The sequence below is a fragment of the Natator depressus genome, chromosome 1 (genome assembly GCF_965152275.1).
Source record: "Natator depressus isolate rNatDep1 chromosome 1, rNatDep2.hap1, whole genome shotgun sequence".
Lineage (NCBI taxonomy): Eukaryota > Metazoa > Chordata > Testudines > Cheloniidae > Natator > Natator depressus.
This window is the reverse complement of record NC_134234.1, coordinates 87,659,783-87,672,101: the sequence shown is the minus strand read 5'-3', so window position 1 is coordinate 87,672,101 and position 12,319 is coordinate 87,659,783. Positions and strand designations below refer to the sequence as shown.

The 12,319-nt window shown below is 43.2% G+C and overlaps 1 long non-coding RNA gene across 2 annotated transcripts in view; it reads left to right on the top strand.

Moving 5' to 3' along the window:
• Window positions 1–10,442, top strand: part of LOC141982396 (uncharacterized) — a 99,227-nt gene extending 88,785 nt beyond the window's left edge. The window contains exons 3-4 of one of the 2 annotated variants that reach the window (XR_012638059.1): window positions 9,350–9,534; window positions 10,349–10,442. This is a non-coding gene — a long non-coding RNA (uncharacterized LOC141982396). Of the gene's footprint in view, window positions 1–766; window positions 910–9,349; window positions 9,535–10,348 lie in introns of those variants that run through there. The other variant, XR_012638060.1, reaches the window with a different exon arrangement.
• The last annotated feature ends 1,877 nt before the right edge of the window (window positions 10,443–12,319 follow it).

Sequence of the window (12,319 nt, the reverse complement as noted above, 5' to 3'; positions counted from 1 at the left end):
GGTATGTCAGCCTAGCCCTTTCATAGATTTCCAAGGCCAGAAGGGACCGTTGTGATAATCTAGTCTGACCTCCTCCTTAAAACAGGCCATAGAATTTCCCCAAAATAATTCCCAGAGAATATCTTTTAGAAAAAAAAACTAATCTCAATTTAAAAATTGTCTGTGTTGGAGAATCCACCATGATCCTTGGTAAATTGTTCCAAGGGTTAATTATTCTCACTGTTCAAAGTGTATAACTTATTTCCAGGCTGGATTTGTCTAGCATAACTTCCAGCCATTGAATTGTGCCATTTCTCTGCCACATTGAAGAGTCCACTATAATATATTTTTCCCAATGTAGGTGTGATGTTATCTGATTAAAATATGACCATCTTGATCATTGTTGCAACCACTGTTATATATTTGCAACAAATCTTGTGCAAAGGTTGTCAAGGGAGATGTTTATGAAAAGGTTATGACGCGCTGAATATAATTCTGCTATTTGCATTCATGTACCATTTTTGTATTTGAAGTTATGAGTATTGGCTCTAAACCTGGATTTCAAATATTTGCTCCTGGAGTAATGCCCACAAGGTAGATAGCTAGCACATCTTAGAGGGACTATTCAAACTGAGTGCCCCCTCAAAAGAACATTTGACTGACAATGGACCATGGGAGACCCCATCTACATTTAATAGAATTTCCTGCTGTGACTAGGTGAAATGCATGGATATGTGACTTGTCCATGTGATTCCAACCACCATCTTGTTACTGTCCTTTTCCACAGTAAGAACAACGGGATTCCCTCCACATGGCAGAAGATATAAAAGGCCCTGGAAATGCCTCCATTTTGCCTCTATCCTGCTCCAGCCTCTGGACTATACTAATGGGAGGATCCTAACTAATGGACTGAGGACCTTCCAATGATTTGGAAGCAGACAAAGACTTGACTTAAGCCAGCAGTTTATTTCATCACTGCTACAAGCCTAAACCAAGAACTTTGCGATTACTATATGTATCTGATTTCTTAAACCAGTTTTAACTCTCACCTCTCTTTCTTTTTATGAATAAATATTTAGATACTAAAGGATTGGCATCAGTGGTTTTTTGGGTCAGATCTAAGTTATATATTGACCTGAGTGTGTGGCTGGACCTTTGGGATCAGAAGAACCTTTTATTTCATGAGACTGGTTGTAAAGAACCACTCACCTTTAAATCCAGTGTTTTCGGTGGTAATACAAGGACTGGGATGCCCAAGGAAATTGTTTTTATGACTTCTTGTTAGCCAGTGTGGTGAAACAGAAGTTTACTTTTGTTGCTGATTTGGTATATCCTATGGGTGTTAGCCACCAGTCTTGGGGTGTATCTTCCCTATTTCTCAGTTTGTCCTGAATTTGGCATTCTCAGTTGTGACCCACTGAGGCACGGTTACAGTAGGTACTTATAGATTATACTGAAATCACCACTTTATTTTAAACAAAGATAAGGTTAATAGATTGAGCTCCTGGGATCTGTCACTAAGGCATGTTGTCTAAGCCTATAATCATTCTCATGCCTCCTCTCTGAACCCTCTCCCATTTATCAGCATGCTTTTGAATTGTAGACATCAAAATTAGGACACAATATTCCAGAAGAGGTAACACCAACCACAAATACAGAAGTAAAATAACCTCTAGATGACCCTATTTATACATTCATGGATTGCATTAGTCCTTTTGGCCACAGTTTCAAACTGGGGCTGATCTACACTGAAAAGTTACATTGTCATAGCTATGGACAGCACTAGGTGGATGGAAGAATTCTTCCATCAACCTAACATCTGCCTCTCAGGGAGGTGGATTAACTACAGGCATGGCAGAACTCCTCTCATCTGATCCCACTGAAAACATACCTATTTGATGGTTACTCCGTTTACAGTCATATTTTGAGAGTTATCCATTATCCAGCTTTTAGTCCATGTAATGTGTGCCATGTCAATTTTATACCTTCCTGTTTTTTTAATCAAAATGTCATGCAGCACCAAGTCAAATGCTTTATACAAGTCTAAGTACAGCAGATTCTGCCTGTGAGCAACCCCTCGATTGCCAGCAAAAAGCTGCCATTATCTGGCAGTTGCCAATAAATGGAGGGCAGGGTTGTGAGCAAGGGAAGGAAGATTTGGAATGTTTCTTCCCTGGTTGCAGCCCTACAAACCTGCCTGTAAACAGGGGAGCAGCAGGGAGGTGGGATGCAGCCAAAATGCTGGGGCTTGCTATGGGAAGTGGGGCTGCTGGGGGCTCACAGATCTGCATAATACCTCTCTCTGCACTCACTTCAGACCTCAGCATATGGCTGTGCTTCCCTTCCCCAGCAGGGCACAGCCCAGATTGTGCAAGGAAAGGCACACAGTACTGCCAACCCCAAAACTGAAAATCAAGAAATTATATAACAATAAAAGATTTGGTGTTCTTTTTATTTGCCTTCTGCTTTTTGAGTCTTTAGGGTTCACTGGGGTCACATTTTGAAGCTTTCTCCACAGCTACAAAAGTTAGAAACTTACTTTTTCTTTAAGAATGAAGACTGAAATAATCACATATCCATTTGACTCCAAGAGCTAGGGGTTTAAGGAAACCAATAATTATCATGATACTCATGAAAAAATCATGAGAAATGGCAACACTGTTACCACACAGTTCCAGCATTCATGTTGCTGCCCTTTCCCCACTGCTGCCCTGCCCGCAGCCTCTGGTCCTATGTGGTCCCTGTGCACAGGTAGATTTGAGGGGCTGCAGCCCCAGAAGGAAGTGCTAGAAACACACTGAGCACCAACCGCATGCAAGTTTTCAGGGCTGCTTCCAAGGAAAAAACACCCCAGCAATTCCTTTCCTGTCTGCAGCCTTGCAAACCTGCCTATAGCTGGGGCTTTTCTTCCAAAAAAAATTCTTAAGTGTCATCTCATTGCCAGAATCCAAATCCCATTAACATTAAAGTCAATGGAATGGGACTGGTTCCTGCCAAAATGTTTGTATTAGCAGGAACTTGTTAATATCCAGGTTGCTATTAAGCATAATCTATTGTACATTACATCAACACTATTCATTGGGTCAGAGTCCTATCTTCTGTATGTTTTCTAGGAAGTCCATAGCACACTTGTGGCCACTATAAAATGTTAAAATAAATAAGTAATTAATAATGAAATAGTGTTTTTTCTCTTCCTGTATGAGACGGTATAGAATAATCCTTTGGTTCCCAAACTTCTTCTGCCACTTGTCCAGGGACAGCCCCTGGCGGCTGGGCCAGTTTGTTTACCTGCCGCGTCCGAAGGTTTGGCCAATCGCGGCTCCCAGGGGCCGCAGTTCGCTGCTCCAGGCCAATGGGAGCTGCTGGAAGTGGCGGCCAGTACGTCCCTTGACCCGCACTGCTTCCAGCAGCTCCCATTGGCCTGGAGCAGCGAACCGCGGCCACTGGGAGCCGCGATTGGCCGAACCTTCGGAAGTGACAGGTAAACAAACTGGCCCAGCCGCCAAGGGCTGTCCCTGCACAAGCGGCGGAATAAGTTTGGGAACCACTGGAATAATCTATGCATTTTGCTAAAACAACTCACTTTTAGCTAAGCCATACTGCTTTTGTAGTAGACAGAAAGCATGAGTCTGGGAATCTGTGCTGTTTGGATAATGAAAGCATGCAAGTGGGTCAGCAATTAAGTACAGAGGAAGCTGACAGTCCCTGCAATGCTACAGAACAATATTCCAAATTCTGAAGAGCAACAGTTGAGACTTCTGCAAAGAGTCAGGGCTCTGTACAAATTCTTCAACTAGTGATTACGAAAAAAGGAAATGAGCTGCTATATGAATAACATTTTTTATGAGAAGAGCTCTAATGAAATTTTCTCAAGTTAGCTCAAACACATGCTGAGAATCTTTTAGTTCTCTAGGGGTAGTTTGGGTCCCACATATTTGGAGGTACAATAACCCTTGATTCTGCAGCCATGTCAACATTCTTCAGCAATGTTAAGTGACTGCAAAATCATGCCAGAATATATTATTTTAATAATATAAATCTGCTGTCCAAATGCACCACACAATCAACAGATATCACATTTTCTCCTTTCAAATACCTGGTCTGTGAAGATATGAAACACAAATTTACTTGATTTGCCGTGCAGCAAAAAAAATAACCCCATTACCAGTGTTTATGCAAAAAAAAAACTACCATTGTCACCTCCCATTTCAAGCGCATGAGCTGCAAAATGTGCTCCTTTGTCTGCTCATTCCTGGAATGGGAAATGACAATGGCAGCAATTTGCAGCTCATATGCTGGTTGTGAGCAAAGTCAGTCAGGGGAAAGAAAGAAAAGACAGTCTGAACTGCATTAGGAAGAAAACTCCTGCATATATGGAAAAAACAATGGGGAAATGGTATAAACCTACACAGGCAAAACACACAAAAGATCATGGAAGGAAAGTAGGTTACAGACTAAGGGGTCATTTACTTGGAAAAGTGAAGATTCTTGAAAACCATATATAGAAAATAATATAGACTACTAGGTAGAAGAATTAAATGTTTAAATTCGTATTTGTTAAAAAAAATGAAGGTATGAAATAGAAACACAGGCAGAAATTCAATCAGAAACAATTAGAATTAATCCACCCCTACACACACAAACTTTCTTTCCACTTTGACATCAGTTCTTGTTATGTGTTGTGCCTGTGTCTGAATGGTGCTGTGAGCAAAAAGAAGCTGCCTGTTTCCTGTTATTTGATTCCTTTTGTGTTCAGAGATTCAGGACTTTTACATTCTTTGTAAATAGACAAGATTGTACCAAAGAAATACCTGACTATTGTCAATTTCTCCTCCTAAGTGGATCATCCCAGAGTCCTGGATTTTAAAAAGCAGCAACGATAATAACAACAAGAGAAGAGCTACATGTATAATAAAGAAATCAAAAACAAAAAGAAGCAGCTCTGTTAAGATGCTAGCTCTGGAGAAGGAACCTTATGGCACTGCCATCCTTTTCTATTGCTGCAGCAGCCATAAAGATTAGGACAGACAAGGAGACTGACCACTTTGACTCAGTCTACCATATAGAATGAGTTGTGATCTGAAGCAGTTTTCACGGTCTCCTGAAACCTGATTTAGCTAACACGTAGTGTAGACCAGTTCCAACCTTTGTGACTGTAGCACGACTTCTGAAGCCTCTGTGATAAATGGTACATTCTGAAGTTGATTCTGTTGCCACAGAATTGAAGTGATTACATGGCCATGGTAATAGGTAACACTCGGAGACTGTAAGTATTTGTTTCTGACAATCAGGTTGTGAAAGTATTAAATTATCTTTAAAAGCCCTCTTGTCTTAACTTTCAGGAAACTTTCTTTTATGAATTTCATCTTAAGCCAACTATGTGACAGTATAAAGTACATCTTCAGATCCATCACAAGGAGAGAAACATCAGTGTGTACTGTGACTGCTTATTAATAAGGATTATGAAAATTACTTTATAAGAATTGCTGCAAATGTTAATGAATTAAGCCCAAGCAGAAGGAAATGTAATGGATGCAATGGATGGGCAATCGCTATTCTTCAAATGTAATGTTCTCCTTAGAATAAAGTAATGTTTTGGCATGATAGTACCATAATTAATTAAAAGTTGTATTGGCTTTGCACATAGTATCATTAGACTCAAATGTTAATTTATAGTCCAGAAATGCAGCCTCATCCAAAAACATGGAGCTTAGTTCTGCACATTAGCTTATAGAGCAATGCCATGTCTCTTTCCCTTTCTCTCTCTCAGACTCCTGTGTGAGTGTATATCCATCTGTGTTTTCAGGAAGACAAAAGTATCCAGTCTGTATTGCTCAAATTTGCTAAAGTAAGAACAATTTTGAAGAAAAAGAAAGATATGACTAAGCTAATATTAAAAGAAAGACTATTTTATTTAAAACAGACTAGGATGGAGTAAAAGTAAGTCTCAATTAAGCGTTGGCAAATGCTAAAATACTTCTACCATGAAGTCTTGCAGTTTATGGAGGTATGATTCATGTGGTTACGCATCATAATGGATTAATTATTTGCTTTTCTGATACTTAACAATTAATTACCAGAATTTTTACATGTCAGAACCAGTAGAGGTGGCAAATTATTGGTAAAATGGGAAATTACAGCTCTTATAACTTATCCTATTATAAAAAATATTACAGTGAATGGTCACAGAGATTTTTGTTTTAAATGTCAATTTGAGATAATTGACAGCTATTGACCTGGATGAGAGGAAAAACTGAACAATTTTTAAATAGAAAGGGAATTGATAAATCCTAATTTTTAAATGACAGCAGGGCCCTACTTATTTAAAAATACAATCTGAAGTGGAAATTGTAGAATATGTACAATATCAAAAGGGTTGTATTTAGGGCTGTCATGTGATTAAAAAAATTAATGGTGATTAATTGCACTGTTAAACAATAATTGAATACTATTTATTTAAACAGCGTACAGTGCTTACCTTATATTTATTTTTATTACAAATATTTGCACTATAAAAAAACCAAAAGAAATAGCATATTTCAATTCACCTAATACAAGTACTGTAGTGCAATCTCCTTATAATGAAAATTGAACTTACAAATGTAGAATTATGTACCAAAAATAACTACATTCAAAAAACAAAACAATGTAAAACTTTAGAAACTACAAGTCCACTCAGTCCTACTTAAGCCAATCAGTCAGGCAAACAAGTTTGGTAACAATTTGCAGGAGATAATGCTGCCCAAGTCTTGTTTACAATGTCAGCTGAAAGTGAGAATAGGTGTTCGCATGGCACTGTTGTAACCGGCATCGCAAGATATTTATGTGCTAGATGCGCTAAAGATTCATATGCCCCTTCATGCTTCAGCCACCATTCCAGAGGACATGCGTCCATACTGATGATGGGTTCTGCTAGATAATGATCGAAAGCAGAACAGACTGACTCATGTTCATTTTCATCATCTGAGTCAGATGTCACCAGCAGAAGGTTGATTTTCTTTTTTGGTGATTCAGGTTCTGTAGTTTCTGCATCGGAGCGCTGCTCTTTTAAGACATCGGAAAGCATTCTCCACACCTCGTCCCTCTCAGATTTTGGAAGGCACTTCAGATTCTTAAACCTTGGGTCAAGTGCTGTAGCTAACCTTAGAAATCTTAAATTGGTATCTTCTTTGCGTTTTGCCAAATCTGCTGTGAAAGTGTTCTTAAAATGAATGTGTTCTGGGTCATCATCCGAGATGGCTATACCATGAAATATATTGCAGAATGTGAGTAAAACAGAACAGGAGACATACAGTTCTCCCCCAAGGAGTTCAGTCACAAATTTAATGCATTGTTTTTTTAATGAGCATCATCAGCATGGAAGCATGTCCTCTGGAGTGGTGATGTTTAACATATCTGGCACGTAAATACCTTATAACGCTGGCTACAAAAGTGACATGCAAACACCTGTTCTCACTTTCAGCTGACATTGTAAATAAGAAGCAGTCAGCAGTATCTCCTGTAAATGTAAACAAACTTGTTTGTCTTAGCCCTGGTCTACACTACGAATTTAGGTCGGATTTAGCAGTGTTAGATCGGTTTAGCCCTGCACCCGTCCACATTACGAAGCCATTTTTTCTGATTCCAAGGGCTCTTAAAACCGGTTTCTGTACTGCTCCCCGATGAGTGTATTAGCACTGAAATTGACCTTGCTGGGTCCAATTTGGGGTAGTGTGGACCCAATTCGATGGTATTGGCCTCTGGGAGCTATCCCAGAGTGCTCCATTGTGACCGCTCTGGACAGCACTCTCAACAGATGCACTGGCCAGGTAGACAGGAAAAGCCCCACAAACTTTTGAATTTCATTTCCTGTTTGGCCAGCATGGCGAGCTGATCAGCACAGGTGACCATGCAGTCCCAGAATCGCAAAAGAGCTCCAGCATGGACTGAACGGGAGGTACAGGATCTGATCGCTGTATGGGGAGACAAATCCGTGCTATCAGAACTCCGTTCGAAAAGATGAAATGCCAAAATATTTGAAAAAAATCTCCAAGGGCATGAAGGACAGAGGCTATAACAAGGACCTGCAGCAGTGCCATGTGAAACTTAAGGAGCTCAGGCAAGCCTACCAAAGAAGCGGAGAGACAAATGGCCGCTCCGGGTCAGAGCCCCAGACATACCACTTCTATGATGAGCTGCATGCCATTCTAGGGGATGCCCCATCAATGGACTCTCAAGCAACAGGGATGCGGATTTTGGGGACGAGGAAGATGATGATGAGGTTGAAGCACAGCAAGCAAGCGGAGAAACCATTTTCCCCGACAGCCAGGAACAGTTTTTCACCCTGGATGTAATACCCTTCCAACCCACCGAAGATGGGCTCCCAGACCTAGAAGGCAGAGAAGTGACCTCTGTGAGTGTACCTTTGTAAATATAATACACGGTTTAAAAGAAAGTGTGTTTAATGATTAATTTGCCCTGAAGACTTGCGATACATTCACGGCCAGTGCAGCTACTGGAAAAGTCTGTTAACGTGTATGGGGATGGAGCGGATATCCTCCAGGAACATCTTAATGAAGCTCTCCTGAAGGTACTCCCAAAGCCTTTGCAAAGGTTTCTGGGGAGGGCAGCCTTATTCCGTCCTCCATGGTAGGACACTTTACCACGGCAGGCCAACAGCACATAGTCTGGAATCATTGCATAACAAAGCATGGCAGTGTATAGTCCTGGTGTTTGTGGCATTCAAGCAACATCCATTCTTTATCTCTCTGTGTTATCCTCAGGAGAGTGATATCATTCATGGTCACCTGGTTGAAATAGAGGAATTTTATTAAGGGGACATTCAGAGGTGGCCATTCCTGCTGGGCTGTTTGCCTGTGGCTGAACATAAATCATCCCCACTGTTAGCCACGTGGCTGGGGGAAGGGATGAAGCAATCATCCCAGAGAATTGTGTGTGTGTGTGGCGGGGGGGGGGGAGGGGGAGTGGGTTAGTTGGGTTTGTGTTGCACATTAACCTGAAAACCGCAGCCCCTACTTTTAAATGACCAACCCATTTTAAAGGACCAACCCAACGGGTGCTTGGTATGGGAAATGAGTGCGCTGCTGTTTGAAACCATTCCCACATGTTATGAAGGTTAAAGAAGCCAAAAGACCGTGGCTTACCATGGCTGCCTGCCAGCCGAACTCTGTGGCCCGCCTGCCCTGCCTGTGTGATCTCTCACACCATTCCGGCAGGTCCTCGATATAAGAGGCAAAATGCTAGCTTGTAAAGAAAGCACACGTGCTATGCAATGTTAACAGCTAGGTTCACCGTGAAAGAGTCTACCCATTGTTCTCTAAAATGTGTCTTTTAAAGACTAATCTCCCTTTTTCCCCTCCCACGCTGACAGAGCCCAGCACAATTCGTGGAGGGAGACAATGTCAGAGTCCAGGAAAGCACAAAACGAGCGAGAGGACAGGAGGGACGAGCGAGAGGACAGGAGGGACGAGCGAGAGGACAGGAGGCATCACAGTGATGAGAGGAGGCAGGATGCAATGCTGAGGCTACTGGAGGATCAAACTGATGTGCTCCAGTGTAAGTTTGAGCTGCAGGAAAGGCTGCAGGAGCACAGACCACCGCTGCAGCCCCTGTGTAACCAACCGCCCTCCTCCCCAAGTTCCATAGCCTCCACACCCAGATGCCTAAGAACATGGTGGGGCGGGCCTCCGGGCACCAAACCACTCCACCCCAAAGGACTGCCCAAGCAACCGAAAGCTGACATTCAATAAGTTTTGAAGTGCAGTGTGTCCTTGTCCTTCTGTTCTCCCCTCCTCTACCACCCCACCCGGTGCTTTCCTCCTCCCTGACCCCTCCTGGACTATGTTGGCAGTTATCCCCTGAGTTGTGTGATGAATTAATAAAGAATGCATGAATTTGAAACAATGACTTTATTGCCTCTGCAAGCGGTGATCGAAGGGAGGAGAGGAGGATGGTTGGCTTACAGGGAAGTAGAATGAACCAAGGGGGCGGGTTTTCATCAAGGAGAAACAAACAGAACTTTCACACTGTAGCCTGGCCAGTCATAAAACTGGTTTTCAAAGCTTCTTTGATGTGCAGTGCATGCTGCTGTGCTCTTCTAACTGCCCTGGTGTCTGGCTGCACGTAATCAGCGGCCAGGAGATTTGCCTCAACCTCCCACCGCACCATAAACATCTCCCCCTTACTCTCACAGAGATTGTGGAGCACACAGCAAGTAGTAATAACAATGGGAATATTGGTTTCGCTGAGGTCTAACCGAGTAAGTAAACTGTGCCAGCGCACTTTTAAACATCCAAATGCACATTCTACCACCATTCTGCACTTGCTCAGCCTATAGTTGAACTGATCCTTACTACTACTGGCTACGCAGGTGGTGTCGGAGAGAAGGCTTTGGATTCTTTGACCATGGGATGGTGTTCCATGAAGGAGGAGTGCTGGGCAGAGACGGGCTCCATCTTACGAAGAGAGGGAAGAGCATCTTTGCCAGCAGGCTGGCTAACCTAGTGAGGAGGGCTTTAAACTAGGTTCACCGGGGGAAGGAGACCAAAGCCCTGAGGTAAGTGGGAAAGCGGGATACTGGGAGGAAGCACAGGCAGGAATGTCTGTGAGGGGAGGGCTCCTGCCTCATACTGGGAATGAGGGGCGATCAACAGGTTATCCCAAGTGCTTATATACAAATGCACAAAGCCTTGGAAACAAGCAGGGAGAACTGGAGATCCTGGTGATGTCAAGGAACTATGACGTGATTGGAATAACAGAGACTTGGTGGGATAACTCACATGACTGGAGTACAGTCATGGATGGTTATAAACTGTTCAGGAAGGACAGGCAGGGCAGAAAAGGTGGGGGAGTAGCACTGTATGTAAGGGAGCAGTATGACTGCTCAGAGCTCCGGTACGAAACTGCGGAAAAACCTGAGTGTCTCTGGATTAAGTTTAGAAGTGTGTGCAACAAGAGTGATGTAGTAGTGGGAGTCTGCTATAGACCACCGGACCAATGGGATGAGGTGGATGAGGCTTTCTTCCGGCAACTCACGGAAGCTACTAGATCGCATGCCCTGATTCTCATGGGTGACTTTAATTTTCCTGATATCTGCTAGGAGAGCAATACAGCGGTGCATAGACAATCCAGGAAGTTTTTGGAAAGCGTAGGGGACAATTTCCTGGCGCAAGTGCTAGGGGAGCCAACTAGGGGGGGCGCTTTTCTTGACCTGCTGCTCACAAACCGGGTAGAATTAGTGGGGGAAGCAAAAGTGGATGGGAATCTGGGAGGCAGTGACCATGAGTTGGTTGAGTTCAGGATCCTGACGCAGGGAAGAAAGGTAAGCAGCAGGATACGGACCCTGGACTTCAGGAAAGCAGACTTCGACTCCCTCAGGGAACAGATGGCCAGGATCCCCTGGGGGACTAACATGAAGGGGAGGGGAGTCCAGGAGAGCTGGCTGTATTTCAAGGAATCCCTGTTCAGGTTACAGGGACAAACCATCCCGATGAGTCGAAAGAATAGTAAATATGGCAGGCGACCAGCTTGGCTTAATGGTGAAATCCTAGCGGATCTTAAACATAAAAAAGAAGCTTACAAGAAGTGGAAGGTTGGACATAAGACCAGGGAAGAGTATAAAAATATTGCTTGGGCATGTAGGAAAGATATCAGGAGGGCCAAATCACACCTGGAGCTGCAGCTAGCAAGAGATGTCAAGAGTAACAAGAAGGGTTTCTTCAGGTATGTTGGCAACAAGAAGAAAGCCAAGGAAAGTGTGGGCCCCTTACTGAATGAGGGAGGCAACCTAGTGACAGAGGATGTGGAAAAAGCTAATGTACTCAATGCTTTTTTTGCCTCTGTTTTCACTAACAAGGTCAGCTCCCAGACTGCTGCACTGGGCATCACAGAATGGGGAAGAGATGGCCAGCCCTCTGTGGAGATAGAGGTGGTTAGGGACTATTTAGAAAAGCTGGACGTGCACAAGTCCATGGGGCCGGACGAGTTGCATCCGAGAGTGCTGAAGGAATTGGCGGCTGTGATTGCAGAGCCCTTGGCCATTATCTTTGAAAACTCGTGGCGAACGGGGGAAGTCCCGGATGACTGGAAAAAGGCTAATGTAGTGCCAATCTTTAAAAAAGGGAAGAAGGAGGATCCTGGGAACTACAGGCCAGTCAGCCTCACCTCAGTCCCTGGAAAAATCATGGAGCAGGTCCTCAAAGAATCAATCCTGAAGCACTTACATGAGAGGAAAGTGATCAGGAACAGTCAGCATGGATTCACCAAGGGAAGGTCATGCCTGACTAATCTAATCGCCTTTTATGATGAGATTACTGGTTCTGTGGATGAAGGGAAAGCAGTG